Raw genomic sequence first — 15,552 nt, forward strand, 5'->3', positions numbered from 1 at the left:
GTCAACTCAGGATTCGCTAACTCATTCATTCCTCCGTTTTCAGATATCTGTAGGGCACCTACTGGCACTGAATGTAGGCACTGAGATTTAGGGATGGGACACGGGAAGGGTCTACTCTGACTTAAATCAAAGGTCTGAAGGGGCAGGAAGTGGCCATAGAGGCTCCAAACATGTGGAAATGCACGAGCCCTTTTGTGGGAATTTTAGGGCCTTGGTGGATGTCTAGCCCAGGGTGATCAGCCCTGTCTTTGGAGTTAATGTGTATGAGTTAGAATCCTTGTTCTGCCACTTTTTAGCTGTGTGACGCTTGGTCTATGAGGCCTCAATATCCTCATCTGGCAAATAGGGAAATGTCCTACCCCCAGGGTATTTGTGAGGATTTTCTGCGATATTTATGTGAAACACAGCACAGTGCCTGGCTTGTCCTTTCCTTTGAGAAAGGATGGCTTTATCATTACTGTCATTAGAAGGCAGGGGAAGAAGACAATGGACCGTGGCTGGCTGGTGGGTCACAGCCTCTTGGGGAAGATGAAGGTGACCTGGTGTAAATCTTCACATGCGCCCCAAGGTGGGCCACCTGGGCCCTTGCTGCCCATTGTATTTGGCCAGACAAAGAGGCTCCAGTGAGATCTTGCCAATCTTTAGTTTCTCCGAGGGGAGAGGAAGTGGCAGGAGGAACTGCTACCTTGGGTCTAATTCTAGCCAAGAAGGGCAGAATCAGTGACATGGAAAAGGCACAAACCTCGGGAAAACATGAAGGAGTCATAGTGGCTCCTGGAAGGGAGAAGGTTGGCCTTCTGGGGCTTAAGAAGGTGCTTGTCAGAAAGTTCATAGCCAAGTGACAAGTGAACCCAAGGCCTGAATCAGGAGGAGGGAAGACAAGTTGAGCCAGTGGGCAGTAGTCGAGAATGGGAATCTAATTACACAATGGGGTATGTCTTCATGGTGTCAGGGGCGGCCGACGGTGCTTGCGGGGAGTGGCATTGCAATGCTCAGCAGACCACGTGTGCAGCAACCCTTGCTATCTGGACTTCTCTGTGCCTCTCCAGATCGTTTCCCCATGAACACAGCTGGAGTGGCAGATGGACAATGAAAATCATATTGATCAACACTTCTTTTTTTTTTAGATGTTGGGGGTAGAATTTTATTAATTAATTCATTCATTTTTGCTGTGTTGGGTCTTTGCTTCTGTGCGAGGGCTTTCTTTAGTTGTGGCAAGTGGGGGCCACTCTTCATCGCGGTGCGCGGGCCTCTCACTATCGTGGCCTCTCTTGCTGCGGAGCACAGGCTCCAGACGTGCAGGCTCAGTAGTTGTGGCTCACGGGCCTAGTTGCTCTGCAGCATGTGGGATCTTCCCAGACCAGGGCTCGAACCCGTGTCCCCTGCATTGGCAGGCAGATTCTCAACCGCTGTGTCACCAGGGAAGCCCCTGATCAACACTTCTTAATCTGCTCCTGCTGGTCACTAAGCTCCAATAATGCAATCCCTGTGCCTCTCCAAGTAGGTGCTTCACTCAGCCGTACCTTGAGACCCACTCATCTAGAGAGAAGGCGTGGTTCTAGCCCCAGCTGCCTTGTCAAGCTTGCAGCTACTCTGGGTGGGGAGAAATGGCACTGGAGATGGTTGGATTCAGCTGAAGCCGGGTATCTTTTCTGTTGTGCCACTTCTTTCCCACCCTCCTCCCCTATAACCTCATTAGCAGCAAGAATTCAGGGGGTCCCTCTTGCCTTGTGTGCAGCCTGATCACCCACAGCAGCATTTCATTGTAAAAGGCCTCTGTTCTTTTTTTTTTTTTGCGGTACGTGAGGCTCTCACTGTTGTGGCCTCTCCCGTTGCAGAGCACAGGCTCCGGATGCGCAGGCTCAGCGGCCATGGCTCACGGGCCCAGCCGCTCCGCGGCATGTGGGATCTTCCCAGACCGGGGCATGAACCCGTGTCCCCTGCATCGGCAGGTGGACTCCCAACAACTGCGCCACCAGGGAAGCCCAGGCCTCTGTTCTCTTTTGTGCCAACCTAGACCATTCTGCCAGTCTTTGTTCTAAATACAATAAAGATGCAGGTTTCTCCTGCCTTTTGATGCATTTTTTGGAAATTTAACTTCCAAGTCTCTGCTACTTTCTGTAGGGAAAAAAAAAATACCCATTCAGGGGCTTGAAAGTGGCTGCCACAGGTAAAGAGGAACGTTAAGCCCATGGGTGAGCTCTGGTCCAGGGCTCCAGAGAACTTTCCTTGTTTCCATCAATTCTTAATCTCAGGGAGCTGCTCCTCTTATATCTGAGTGCCTGGTGGGAATTTCCATTCCTAGGAATTATTGCCAACGTCCTGTGTGAATGTCCTTAGCTTTCATTGCTCTGTGGATACCACTGCAGCCTATTGTTTCTCTTTCTGGACTCTTTTTGGAGCTTTCCCAACATCCCAGGGAGAGGAACACTAATGAATATTGCCTCCCATTAATCTGTGCATCTGGCGTGCATCCCTGTCTCAGCGCTCTCCAGAGGTCCCTCTGGGATTCTTCTATCTTTGCCGGCATCAGCACCCATACTCCATCACCCCTGTAAATACTCTCCTTTTTCAGCTGTCTGAGATCACATGACTCTCTAAGCTGCCCTACCTCCCCATCACTCCTCCTGCATCCACATAGCCTTTAGCTCCATTGCCCACTGCTAAATACCCTTTTTAATCTCTTAGTTCAAATTCCCCTATATATGTCTGACTGTGGCCAGCTCATAGGATGGCTGGCCAACCAATGAGTGGGCTGCCTTTGGGTCAGGGATTCCCTTCTCAATAGTTATCTGTGACCAGGTGGTGATGGGGTCCCATGTTACAGAATGTGGCTGGTCCCACTCGGTAGGAGGCCTGGGGGGCTGATAATGATGGCTGCCTTCAGTAAAGGAACAAAGGCCAATCATTCTCTCTGTATCCCACAAAACCCATCCAGGGCACATCCTGACCCCTTTCTACTCACAGCTTGACACATCTGTGCTCCCAAGATAGGCAGGCAGTAGAGCTGATCACCCAGCTGCCCACTCAGAAAGATCAGGCTGGCGCCCCTCCAGGGCGCAAAAGGGGACATGAAGGCGACCCTGAGTGATGTCACCCTGCAGGCAGGGCCTTTCTGGCAGGCTGTGGCTGTGATCTCCCAGCATCTATGCAGAATGCCTGCAATGGCTAGCTTGGTCCTGCAAACGGGAGGTGCCTCCTGGGAGGCCTGAGCAGACAAGGCTGCCTTCTTGAATGGAGTTTAAGAAAGTGGCGACTGTGATTTGCTGAGTGGGGTTGGGTTGCAGGGGCGATGACCCACCCGGATCTCCTCTGGCTGGCTTCTCCAGGAATGGGGATGTATGACATCTCCCTAACATACGCCTCACTTTCTGTCAACCCTTTCCACCTGCAGAGGAGCCAAGGCAGACCCAGCCCTTAGGGCTGCTGAATGGGAGCTCCACCCTTGTTGGTGGAATGGGACATCCTGGTCTTTCCTTGTTCCAGGCCTGGCTCTGCTGTAGAATCCACATGGCTGTTGGAATATTCTTTATGTTTCTGAGATAGCCACAGAACATGACCAGTGTGTGTGGTGGAGAAAGCCTTGGTCTAAGAAACAGGGAAATGGGGTCTAGTCCTAGATCTTCCAACTTGCTGTGTGATCTTGGGCAAGTCCCCTTTCCTTTCCAGGCCTCAATTTTCCCATTTAGATAACGAGAGGATTAGATGAGATAATTTGCAAGAACCTAGCTAACCCTCAAGTAATCATCATCATCATCACAAAATCACTAATGTTTATTTTTATTTATTTATTTTTTGGGGGGCTGCGCTGGGTCTGTTGCTGCGTGCGGGCTTTCTCTAGTGGTGAATGGGGGTTACTCTTCATTGCGGTGCGCAGGCTTCTCATCGCGGTGGCTTCTCTTGTTGTGGAGCACAGGCTCTAGGCACGTGAGCTTCAGTAGTTGCAGCGCGTGGGCTCAGTAGTTGCGGTGCATGGGCTTCGTTGCTCTGTGGCATGTGGGATCTTCCCAGACCAGGGATTGAACTCGTGTCCCCTGCATTGGCAGGTGGATTCTTAACCACTGCGCCACCAGGGAAGTCCATCATTAATGTTTATTGAATGTTTCCATGTGCTACATGTTTTCCTTGCTTTATCTCATTGAATCCTATAATTATGTGTCAACCTTTTTCAGAGGAGGAAATGAAGGCTCAGAGATGTTAGGTAACATGTCCAGGATCACACAGCCAGGTGGGGCCTGTTTGATCCCAGAGCCTTGGTGAGACCTTCCAGAGGAAGGGGACTGTACACCGGGGCCTCTCATTCTTGCAGGCTTTGACAGGTTTCGAGGCTGCTCACTGGGCCCCTGTGCCATCCCCGCCACTTACCGTGGAATGGAGTCAGCATATTTCATCAAACTCAGTAGGGTTTGAATCAACTCTCCCTGTCCTAAGGTAATGGATAGTCCACGGCCCTGACAGTCAGACGTCACGCTGTCCCTGGACAGTGTTTATGTCCTTTAAACACCAAAGCTGGAGCAGCTCCTATTTCTTTCACGGGGAGGCCCAACATCCCAGGAACTGCAGTCAGATCAGTATTTTTCAGGCAGCACTGCCTTTCTTACACCTCCAACATATGAAATGGCTCTTCCAGCACATGCAGGCGCTGGGGATCTTTCTTAAATTAAGAATTTGATACATTCCCCCAGTCCCCCTCCAGGGGTTACAGAGAGCAGGCAAAGTGATGCCTTGTGCTAATATGCGGGTGTGGTTCTGCATTTTGAAGGAGATCTTGACAATCTATCTCCAGGAAAAAAAATTCCTCAAATGACCCTGAGTTCTTGGTGAGAGATGTGAGCTTGTGTGAGCATTGAGGGGCCTTGTGTCACCCGGAAATCCAGTCTGTCTGTTTGAGGGTCAAACGACAGAGTGGAAGGGTGGATGCGTGTGCACGCATGTGTGTGTGTGTTGGGGAGTGCAGGGGCACTGGGACTGGTCTATCCTGAGTTGAGTGCTCTACACAGGAAGGAGCACTGCACGGGGAGTCTGGAGGTCTGGTTTGCTGGGTGACCTTGGAGCCTCCCTCAAGGGGCTGCTGTGAGCCTTCATCAACCTGGATCCTACGGAGGGGGCTGGTGCATGTAACCTGCAGGCTTTTCTGGGCTGGGGAGCAGGCACTCACCTTGGTGAGGGCAAGCGTCTATGGAAGGTGGAGGGAGCCGGTCTTGGGGAGGGAGGGTGATGGGAAGTCAAACAAATAGGAATTTTGTCCTGGCTTGGCCTCTCTGGGTCTCGACTTCCTCATCTGAAAAATGGGATAACAACAGTACCTACGTCATAGATTATTGGGAAGATTAAATGAATGTTGATCAAAGCGTATGGTGCATGGCAAAATACTATTAATTTTTTTCATACATGAATTTTTACTGAAGCTATATATACATATTTACATTGATAGACTATTTTTTTGAATTTTATTTTATTTATTTTTGTAACAAAAGGTTCTTATTAGTTATCCATTTTATACATATTAGTGTATATATGTCAATCCCAATCTCCCAATTCATCACAGCACCACCCCCCACCGCCCCGCTTTCCTGCCTTGGTGTCCATACGTTTGTTCTCTACATCTCTGTCTCAATTTCTGTCCTGCAAACCGGTTCACCTGTACCATTTTTCTAGGTTCCACATATATGCATTAATATACGATATTTGTTTTTCTCTTTCTGACTTATTTCACTCTGTATGACAGTCTCTAGACTCATCCACGTCTTTACAGATGACCCAATTTTGTTCCTTTTTATGGCTGAGTAATATTCCATTGTATATTTGTACCATATCTTCTTTATCCATTCGTCTGTCGATGGGCATTTAGGTTGCTTCCATGACCTGGCTATTGTAAATAGTGCTGCAATGAACATTGGGGTGCATGTGTCTTTTTGAATTATGGTTTTCTCTGGGTATATGCCTAGTAGAGGGATTGCTGGGTCATATGGTAGTTCTATTTTTAGTTTTTTAAGGAACCTCCATACTGTTCTCCATAGTGGCTGTATCAATTTACATTCTCACCAACAGTGCAAGAGGTTTCCTTTTTCTCCACACTCTCTCCAGCATTTGTTGTTTGTAGATTTTCTGATGCTGCCCATTCTAACTGGTGTGAGGTGATAACCTCATAGTTTTGATTTGCATTTCTCTAATAATTAGTGATGTTGAGCAGCTTTTCATGTGCTTCTTGACCATCTGTATGTCTTCTTTGGAGGAATGTCTATTTAGGTCTTCTGCCTATTTTTGGATTGGGTTGTTTGTCTTTTTTCATATTGAGCTGCATGAGCTGTTTATATATTTTGGAGATTCATCCTTTGTCCATTGATTCATTTGCAAATATTTTCTCCCATTCTGAGGGTTGTCTTTTCTGCCCATTTTTGGATTGGGTTGTTTGTCTTTTTTCATATTGAGCTGCATGAGCTGTTTATATATTTTGGAGATTCATCCTTTGTCCATTGATTCATTTGCAAATATTTTCTCCCATTCTGAGGGTTGTCTTTTCATCTTGTTTGTAGTTTCCTTTGCTTTGCAAAAGCTTTTAAGTTTCGTTAGGTCCCATTTGTTTATTTTTGTTTTTATTTCCATTACTCTAGGAGGTGGATCAAAAAAAAGATCTTGCTGTGATTTATGTCAAAGAGTGTTCTTCCTATGTTTTCCCCTAAGAGTTTTATAGTATCCGGTCTTACATTTAGGTCTCTAATCCATTTTGAATTTATTTTTGTGTATTGCGTTAGGGAGTGTTCTAATTTCCTTCTTTTACATGTAGCTGTCCAGTTCCCCCGGCACCTCTTATTGAAGAGACTGTCTTTTCTCCATTGTATATCCTTGCCTCCTTTGTCATAGATTACTTGACCATAGGTGCGTGGGTTTATCTCTGGGCTTTCTATCCTGTTCCACTGATCTATATCTCTGTTTTTGTGCCAGTACCATACTGTCTTGATTACTGTAGCTCTGTAGTACAGTCTGAAGTCAGGAAGTCTGATTCCTCCAGTTCCATTTTTTTCCCTCAAGACTGCTTTGGCTGTTCGGGGTCTTTTGTGTCTCCATACAAATTTTAAGATTTTTTGTTCTAGTTCTGTGAAAAATGCCATTGGTAGTTTGATAGGGATTGCATTGAATCTGTGATGGTGGCCTCATAGAATGAGTTTGGGAGTTTTCTTTCCTCTGCAATTTTTTGGAAGAGTTTGAGAAGGATGGGTGTTAGCTCTTCTCTAAATGTTTGATAGAATTCACCTGTGAAGCCATCTGGTCCTGGATTTTTGTTTGTTGGAAGATTTTTAATCACAGTTTCAATTTCATTACTTTCATATTTTCTATTTCTTCCTGGTTCAGTCTTGGAAGGTTATACCTTTCTAAGAATTTGTCCATTTCTTTCAGGTTGTCCATTTTATTGGCATAGAGCTGCTGTAGTAGTCTCTTAGGATGCTTTGTATTTCTGCCGTGTCTGTTGTAACATCTCCTTTTTCATTTCTAAATTTATTGATTTGAGTTCTCTCCCTCTTTTTCTTGATGAGCCTGGATAATGGTTTATCAATTTTGTTTATCTTCTCAAAGAACCAGCTTTTAGTTTTATTGATCTTTGCTATTGTTTTCTTTGTTTCTATTTCATTTATTTCTGCTCTGATCTTTATGATTTTTTTCCTTCTACTAACTTTGGGTTTTGTTTGTTCTTCTTTCTCTAGTTCCTTTAGGTGTAAGGTTAGACTGTTCTTTTGAGATTTTTCTTGTTTCTTGAGGTAGGCTTGTATTGCTATAAACTTCCCTCTTAGAACTGCTTTTGCTGCATCCCATAGGCTTTGGATCATCATGTTTTCATTGTCATTTGTCTCTAGGTATTTTTTGATTTCCTCTTTGATTTCTTTAGTGATCTCTTGGTTATTTAGTAACATATTGTTTAGCCTCCATGTGTTTGTGTCTTTTTTTGATTTTTTTTTTTTTTTTTTTGCGGTACGTGGGCCTCTCACTGCTGTGGCCTCTCCCGTTGCGGAGCACAGGCTCCGGATGCGCAGGCTCAGCATCCATGGCTCACGGGCCCAGCTGCTCCGCGGCATGTGGGATCTTCCCAGACTGGGGCACGAACCCATGTCCCCTGCATCGGCAGGCGGACTCTCAATCACTGCGCCACCAGGGAAACCCGTGTTTGTATTTTTTACGTTTTTTTCCCTATAATTGATTTCTAATCTCATAGCATTGTGGTCAGAAAAGATGCTTGATATGTTTTCAATTTTCTTAAATTTACTGACTTGTGACCCAAGATGTGACCTATCCTGGAGAATGTTCCGTGCGCACTTGAGAAGAAAGTGTAATCTGTTTTTGGATGGCGTGTCCTATAAATATCCATTAAATATATCTGGTCTATTGTGTTATTTAAAGCTTGTGTTTCCTTAGTAATTTTCTGTTTGGATAATCTGTCCATTGGTGTAAGTGAGGTGTTAAAGTCCCCCGCTATTATTGTGTTACTGTCGATTTCCTCTTTTATAGCTGTTAGCAGTTGCCTTATGTATTGAGGTGCTCCTATGTTCGGAGCATATATATTTATAATTGTTATATCTTCTTCTTGGATTGATCCCTTGATCATTATGTAGTGTCCTTCCTTGTCTCTTGTAACATTCTTTATTTTAAAGTCTATTTTATCTGATATGAGTATTGCTCCTCCAGCTTTTCTTTTGATTTCCATTTGCATGGAATATCTTTTTCCATCCCCTCACTTTCAGTCTGTATGTGTCCCTACAGACTGAAGGTCTGAAGGTCTGAAGCTCTGAAGCTCTGAAGGTCTGAAGTGGGTCTCTTGCAGACAGCATATATATGGGTCTTGTTTTTGTATCCATTCAGCGAGCCTTTGTCTTTTGGTTGGAGCATTTAATCCATTCATGTTTAAGGTAATTATCGATATGTATGTTCCTGTTACCATTTTCTTAATTGTTTTGGGTTTGTTTTTGTAGGTCCTTTTCTTCTCTTGTGTTCCCCACTTAGAGAAGTTCCTTTAGCATTTGTTGTAGAGCTGGTTTGGTGGTGCTGAATTGTCTTAGCTTTTGCTTGTCTGTAAAGCTTTTGATTTCTCCATCGAATCTGAATGAGATCCTTGCTAGGTAGAGTAATCTTGGTTGCAGGTTCTTCCCTTTCATCACTTTAAATATGTCATGCCACTCCCTTCTGGCTTGTAGGGTTTCTGTTGAGAAATCAGGTGTTAACCTTATGGGAGTTCCCTTGTATGTTATTTGTCATTTTTCCTTTGCTGCTTTCAATAATTTTTCTTTGTCTTTAATTTTTGCCAATTTGATTACTATGTGTCTTGGCGTGTTTCTCCTTGGGTTTGTCCTGTATGGGACTCTCTGCTCTTCCTGGACTTGGGTGGCTATTTCCTTTCCCATGTTAGGGAAGTTTTCAACTATAATCTCTTCAAATATTTTCTTAGGTCCTTTCTCTCTCTCTTCTCCTTCTGCGACCCCTATCATGCAAATGTTGTTACCTTTAATGTTGTCCGAGAGGTCTCTTAGGTTGTCTTCACTTTTTTTCATTCTTTTTTCTTTATTCTATTCAGCAGCAGTGAATTCCACCATTCTGTCTTCCAGGTCACTTAATCTGTTCTTCTGCTTCAGTTATTCTGCTATTGATTCCTTCTAGTGTATTTTTCATTTCAGTTATTGTATTGTTCATCTCTGTTTGTTTGTTCTTTAATTCTTCTAGGTATTTGTTAAACATTTTTTGCATCTTCTTGATCTTTGCCTCCATTCTTTTTCTGAGGTCCTGGATCATCTTCACTATCATTATTCCGAATTCTTTTTCTGGAAGGTTGTCTATCTCCACTTCATTTAGTTATTTTTCTGGGGTTTTATCTTGTTCCTTCATCTGGTACATAGCCCTCTGCCTTTTCATCTTGTCTATCTTTCTGTGAATGTGATTTTTGTTCCACAGGCTGCAGGATTGTAGTTCTTGCTTCTGCTGTCTGCCCTCTGGTGGATGAGGCTATCTAAGAGGCTTGAGCAAGTTTCCTGATGGGAGGGACTGGTGGTGGGTAGAGCTGGCTGTTGCTCTGGTGGGCAGAGCTCAGTAAAATTTTAATACACTTGTCTGCTGATGGGTGGGGCTGGGTTCCCTCCCTGTCGGTTGTTTGGCCAGAGGTGACCCAACACTGGAGCCTACCTGGGCTCTTTGGTGGGGCTAATAGCGGACTCTGGGAGGGCTCACGCCAAGGAGTACTTCCCAGAATTTCTGCTGCCAGTGTCCTTGTCCTCACGGTGAGACACAGCCACTCCTTGCCTCTGCAGGAGACCCTCCAACACTAGCAGGTAGGTCTGGCTCAGTCTTCTCTGGGGTCACTGCTCCTTCCCCTGGGTCCCGATGTGCACACTACTTTGTGTGTGCCCTCCAAGAGTGGCGTCTCTGTTTCCCCCAGTCCTGTTGAAGTCCTGCAATCAAATCCCACTAACCTTCAAAGTCTGATTCTCTAGGAATGCCTCCTCCCATTGCTGGACATCAGGTTGGGAAGCCTGATGTGGGGCTCAGAACCTTCACTCCAGTGGGTGGACTTCTGTGGTATAAGTATTCTCCAGTTTGTGAGTCACTCACCCAGCAGTTATGGGATTTGATTTTATTGTGATTGCGCCCCTCCTACCATCTCATTATGGCTTCTCCTTTGTCTTTGGATGTGGGGTATCTTTTTTGGTGAGTTCCAGTGTCTTCCTGTTGATGATTGTTCAGCAGTTAGTTGTGATTCCAGTGCTCTCGCAAGAGGAAGTGAGAGCATGTCCTTCTACTACGCCATCTTGAACCAATCTCCTCTGATAGACTATTTTTTACGGAAGTTTTACAGAAAAATTGATCAGAAAGTATAGAGTGTTCCCATATACTGTTCTTCCCCCAGTTTTCCCTATTATTTTCATCTTGTATTGTATTATTTCATCTTGTATTATTTCATCTTGTATTTCCCTATTATTTTCATCTTGTATTATAACATTTGCTATAGTTGATGAATCAATATTGATACTTTATTATTATTTAAAGTCTCTAGTTTACATTAGGGTTCACTCTTTGTGTTGTATGTTCTGTGGGTTTTGACAAATGTCACCATTACAGTGTCGTACAGAGTAGTTTCACTGCCCTAAAAATCTCTGCTCCATTTGTTTGTCCCTCCCTCCCCCTGAATGCCTGGCAACCACTGTCTCCATAGTTCTGCGCTTTCCAGAATGTCACATGGTTGGACTTCTGCAGTAGGTAGCCTTTTTAGGTGGGCTCCTTTCCCTTAGTAAGATGCATTTAAGGCTCCTCCATATCTTCTCATGGCTTGATAGCTCATATTAGCCTCTGAATAATATTCCATTGTACGGGCGTACCACAGTTTACTTATTCATTCACCTACTGAAAGACATTTTGGTTGCTCTAAGTTTTGTCATTATTAATTTCATAACATCTGGGAGGTAAGTGTCATGATTTGAGGGCAGACTTTAGAATCAGACTGAATGGCTCCAGATTCTGCCACTAGTTGGGTGATCTTAGAAAGTTATTTAATCTCTTTCACCTTCCTCCTCCAAGAAATGGGTGTATGAAAGGCCAGACTGCTGTCACACAGACATCTACACTGCAATGGCTTAAGCAGCATAGAAATGTCTCTCGCAGGTAATAGGCCAGGTGGGATGGGCTCCAGGGCAGCAGAGGGTGCTGTCAGACTGGGCAAATTCAGGGACCCAGACCCACCATGTCAACCCCAGGCTTCCACAGTTGCTCTGGTTGTCCCGGGCCCTGCTAGATGGTGGGAGGCCAAGAGAGTTTGGGGGAGGTTCACTCACTCCCTTAACTGCCCTGGCCTGGACGTGGGGCACGTGCCTCTTGCTTACACCCTATTGGACAAAGCTTGGTCACATGGTCTTACCTCACTGAAAGGGATTCTAACCATGTGTCTAGCTTTAAGTCTAATGATAGGAAAGGGAGAACAGAGTTTGGTGGGCAGCTGGCAGCCTCTGCCACGTGGTAGAACCTACTTCATAGGTTTGTGATGAGGATTAAATGAGAGAATTTGTGTAAAGCCCTTAGCTTAGTGCCTGATGCATAGTTAGTGCTTTGACATATGTTAGTTTGTGCTATGATTATTCACGAGGAATTAAAGGGTCAGAGCACTTCTGAACTGGAAGCCTTTTGAAGTGATCTAGCTCATTGGGTTTCACACTGTGTTCCGTTGACCTCTTCCAGACCTCTCGGGGACCCTGGGGGTGTTGGAAGATGAGTGGGGAGTCCAGCCCCCACCTGGTCTCAACCAGAGACACTCCTACGTCCCCCAGTTCACATACAGGGCTCTAGATAAGATTCAATTGAAGAGAAGGGTCTGCAGCTTAAACAAACTTAAAAACCACTTGTTGACCACTAGGGCGATCCCTAAAGTCACACAGCAGGGTCTTCCACTTCCCTCATCTCAACCTTGTCTCTTGGTTGGGTGGTTCAGGGCTGGGCCCCAGCTTCATCAGGGCCACAAGCGGGGACACTAGCTGGGATGGCGACGGAGACAGAAGAGACAGGAAGACCAGCAGTCCTGAGAGGCCATGGGCTGAAGTCAGCCCAGAGCTTGTCCCCAGTCCACCAGCTGCCTCCGCCTCCAATGGCATGAGGCCTTCCGAGACTGCCTCTCCTGGCCTGGGGCTGGGCGGGCAGGAGCAGCCTCTGGGATCAGCAGGGCGCGCGAGTCCCAGGTGCGATGCACATTTCCCACCTGTGCTTGGGCAGGGGCCTTGTTCCCAGGTCGGTTCCCAAGGTCAGGACTACGTTCCGTCCTGGCACGCTGGCCCCGCGTCCCGAGCCCCAGCCTATCCAGGTGGTTCGAGTCTGGCTCTCCTCTCCTCGGCCTCACCGCATCTGTGAAAGTGTTGTGCTTGCTCCCCGTCCCACGCGCTACCAGGAGGCTGTGGGGCTGAGTGTTAGGCTTGGTGTCAGCAGACCCGGGTTCAGTCCTGGCTCATTTGCCTATTTGTGTGTGTGACCTTCAGCGTCGCCTGATCTCCCAGGCGTTCTGGTTCTCGCTTGAAAAATGCGGATAATAGTACCGTTTTCAGAGTATTAGTGTGACGATTAAGCAAGATAATGTGTGGAAAGCCCTTAGAGGAAGCCCTCAATAAATGACAGCTATTGTCAATTATTTGCCATCCTAGCCAAGAGAGAAAGTTTAAAATTCTAAAAAATGTAATAGTAATAGTCTTGCTATAAAAACCCCGAAGGATATAAGTAAAAGTCTCTTTCCCATCTTGTCTTCCCTTCTCCATCCACCCCCATATCTCTCCCCAGAGATTACACTTCTTTTTTGTTTTTAAATAAATTTAATTAACGAATTAATTTATTTTTGGCTGCATTGGGTCTTCACTGCCGCGCGCAGGCTTTCTCTAGTTGCGGCGAGCGGGGGCTACTCTTCATTGTGGTGCACGGGCCTCTCATTGCGGTGGCTTCTCTTGTTGCAGAGCATGGGCTCTAGGCACGCGGGCTTCAGTAGTTGTAGCACGTGGGCTCAGTAGTTGTGGCTCACGGGCTCTAGAGCACAGGCTCAGTAGTTGTGGTGCATGGGTTTAGTTGCTCCACAGCATGTGGGATCTTCCTGGACCAGGGCTCAAAACTGTCCCCTGCATTGGCAGGCGGATTCTTAACCACTGCACCACCAGGAAAGTCCAAGGTTACACATCTTAAAAATTGTCTTTAATGAGTCACAGCCCCTAGGTTACAGTCAAGAAACCTTGTCAGGCTTTGCCTTATAAACTCTCTCACTGGCTGGCCCTGGCCCTTTCCTCTTTCACTTCCTGACAACCCTGCCCCTCCCCTCCCCCTCTCCTCTTTCCTATTCCAGCTCCACTGAACTGCTGGTCCAGATGCCATGTCTTTGCCTGTGCTGTTTCCTCTGCTTGAAGAGCTTGGCCTCCTTTTCTTCTCATCAAACTCCTACTCACTCTTCAAAACCCAGTCGACAGGTCTCTTTTCTTTATGAAACTGTCCTTGATTCCTCACCTCCCTTATCCACCACACCATCCTGCTGGATTGCCTGATACAGTTTTCTTGGCCCCCATGTGGCCAAAGACTGCGTCAGGCCAGGGAGCTGGGTCTCAGCCTCTCCTCTCCCCCAAAGCCCAACGTGAGGCCTGTTCCAGAGCAGGTGATAAGGAAAGTCTTTGAAGGATTATGTTTCTTGTGGTTTACATTTACATATTAACCACAACCCTTTTCCTGGATCCAGCCTTGTGGTTCTATTTCCCTTTTGTCCCAGGGACCACTGAGCTAGGGCCAGCCCAGCCCTTTGACTCTGATGAAGCTGGCTCTCCCTGGAGGTGGTAGGTTGGGTAAATTTAACGAAGTTAATGGCCAGGGAGGGATTTGCTCCACGTGACAAACAGAGCATGGACTCTGTCTCTGAGATGAATGGAGGTTCCCTTAAGTGCAGCCATGGAGAGAGGAAGGAGGTGTTGGCGTTTCTCCTCCCCTGCCGTGTCCCTTTGCAGAGAATCAGTAGGACAAGCTTCAGGCTCCTAAGGGCCTTTGTCTGCGGACCTCTCAGAACGGGACTGGTGCTTGTGACTGGAGTTTGGAAGCAGTATGAGAAGGTACAAATGTCTAGAACCTTCTGCCACAGATCCCGGCAGTTAAGTGGCAGCCGAATCCTCTGAAGAGCCTTCTGTAGCCCCTCTGACTTGGGGATGGAGAAAACCGGGTAGACACATGCTTCTGTCTCTCTGTGTCACCTTGACCACTCTTTGTCTCTAGGACAGTTAATTTGCCTTCTGTTGCATTCTTCCCTTCCCCTGTCATTCCCGCCATTTCTGCACATCCTGACCCAGCTTGTATTTCAAGCCTCACTTCAAATATTCTCTCCTCCATGAAGCCTTCCCTGATTTTCTGCCTCTCTCTCCAAGTTAGGATGGATTTTTCCCTTTTTCAATTTCCAGGACACTTTTGGCTTTGATTCCCTCAAATAATTAATTAATTTTTTAAGTTATAAAAGAAATGCTTACTTATCTTAAAAGTCAAACAAAATAGGGATTTGTAAAAAAAAAAAAATAAGAATTTGTTTCTTCCAATTTTTTTCCCTCTCCAATCCTGCCCCTCTCCCCAGTAATCCTTGTTAAGGGTTTGGAGAGTTCTTTTCATAGCTTTCTTTGTGATTCATGCTTACACACACACACACACACACACACACACACACACACACACACACACACCCTGCATAGACAGCTTCTGACATGGCTCCCAATGACCCTCACCTCCTGTATTCACGCCCTTGTGCATTCTCCTCTCTTTGAGTGTGAGCTGGACCTAGTGACTTGCTTCTAATGGATAGACTATGGCAACATTGATACGACGTCACTTCTGGCATTAGTTACAAGAGACTGTAACTTCTGCTTTCTCGGTATTCTCTCTCTGGCTCTTCTCATGGGCTGATAGAGAGAGCCACCTGGCAAGGAAGTGAGGGTGGCTTCTGGCCAACCACCAGTGAGGAACTGAAGACCTCCATCCAAAAGTCCTGGAGAAGTCAAACCCTGCCAACAACCATGTAAGTGAGCCTGGAAA

This window comes from Tursiops truncatus, chromosome 1 (genome assembly GCF_011762595.2).
Source record: "Tursiops truncatus isolate mTurTru1 chromosome 1, mTurTru1.mat.Y, whole genome shotgun sequence".
Taxonomy (NCBI): Eukaryota; Metazoa; Chordata; class Mammalia; order Artiodactyla; family Delphinidae; genus Tursiops; species Tursiops truncatus.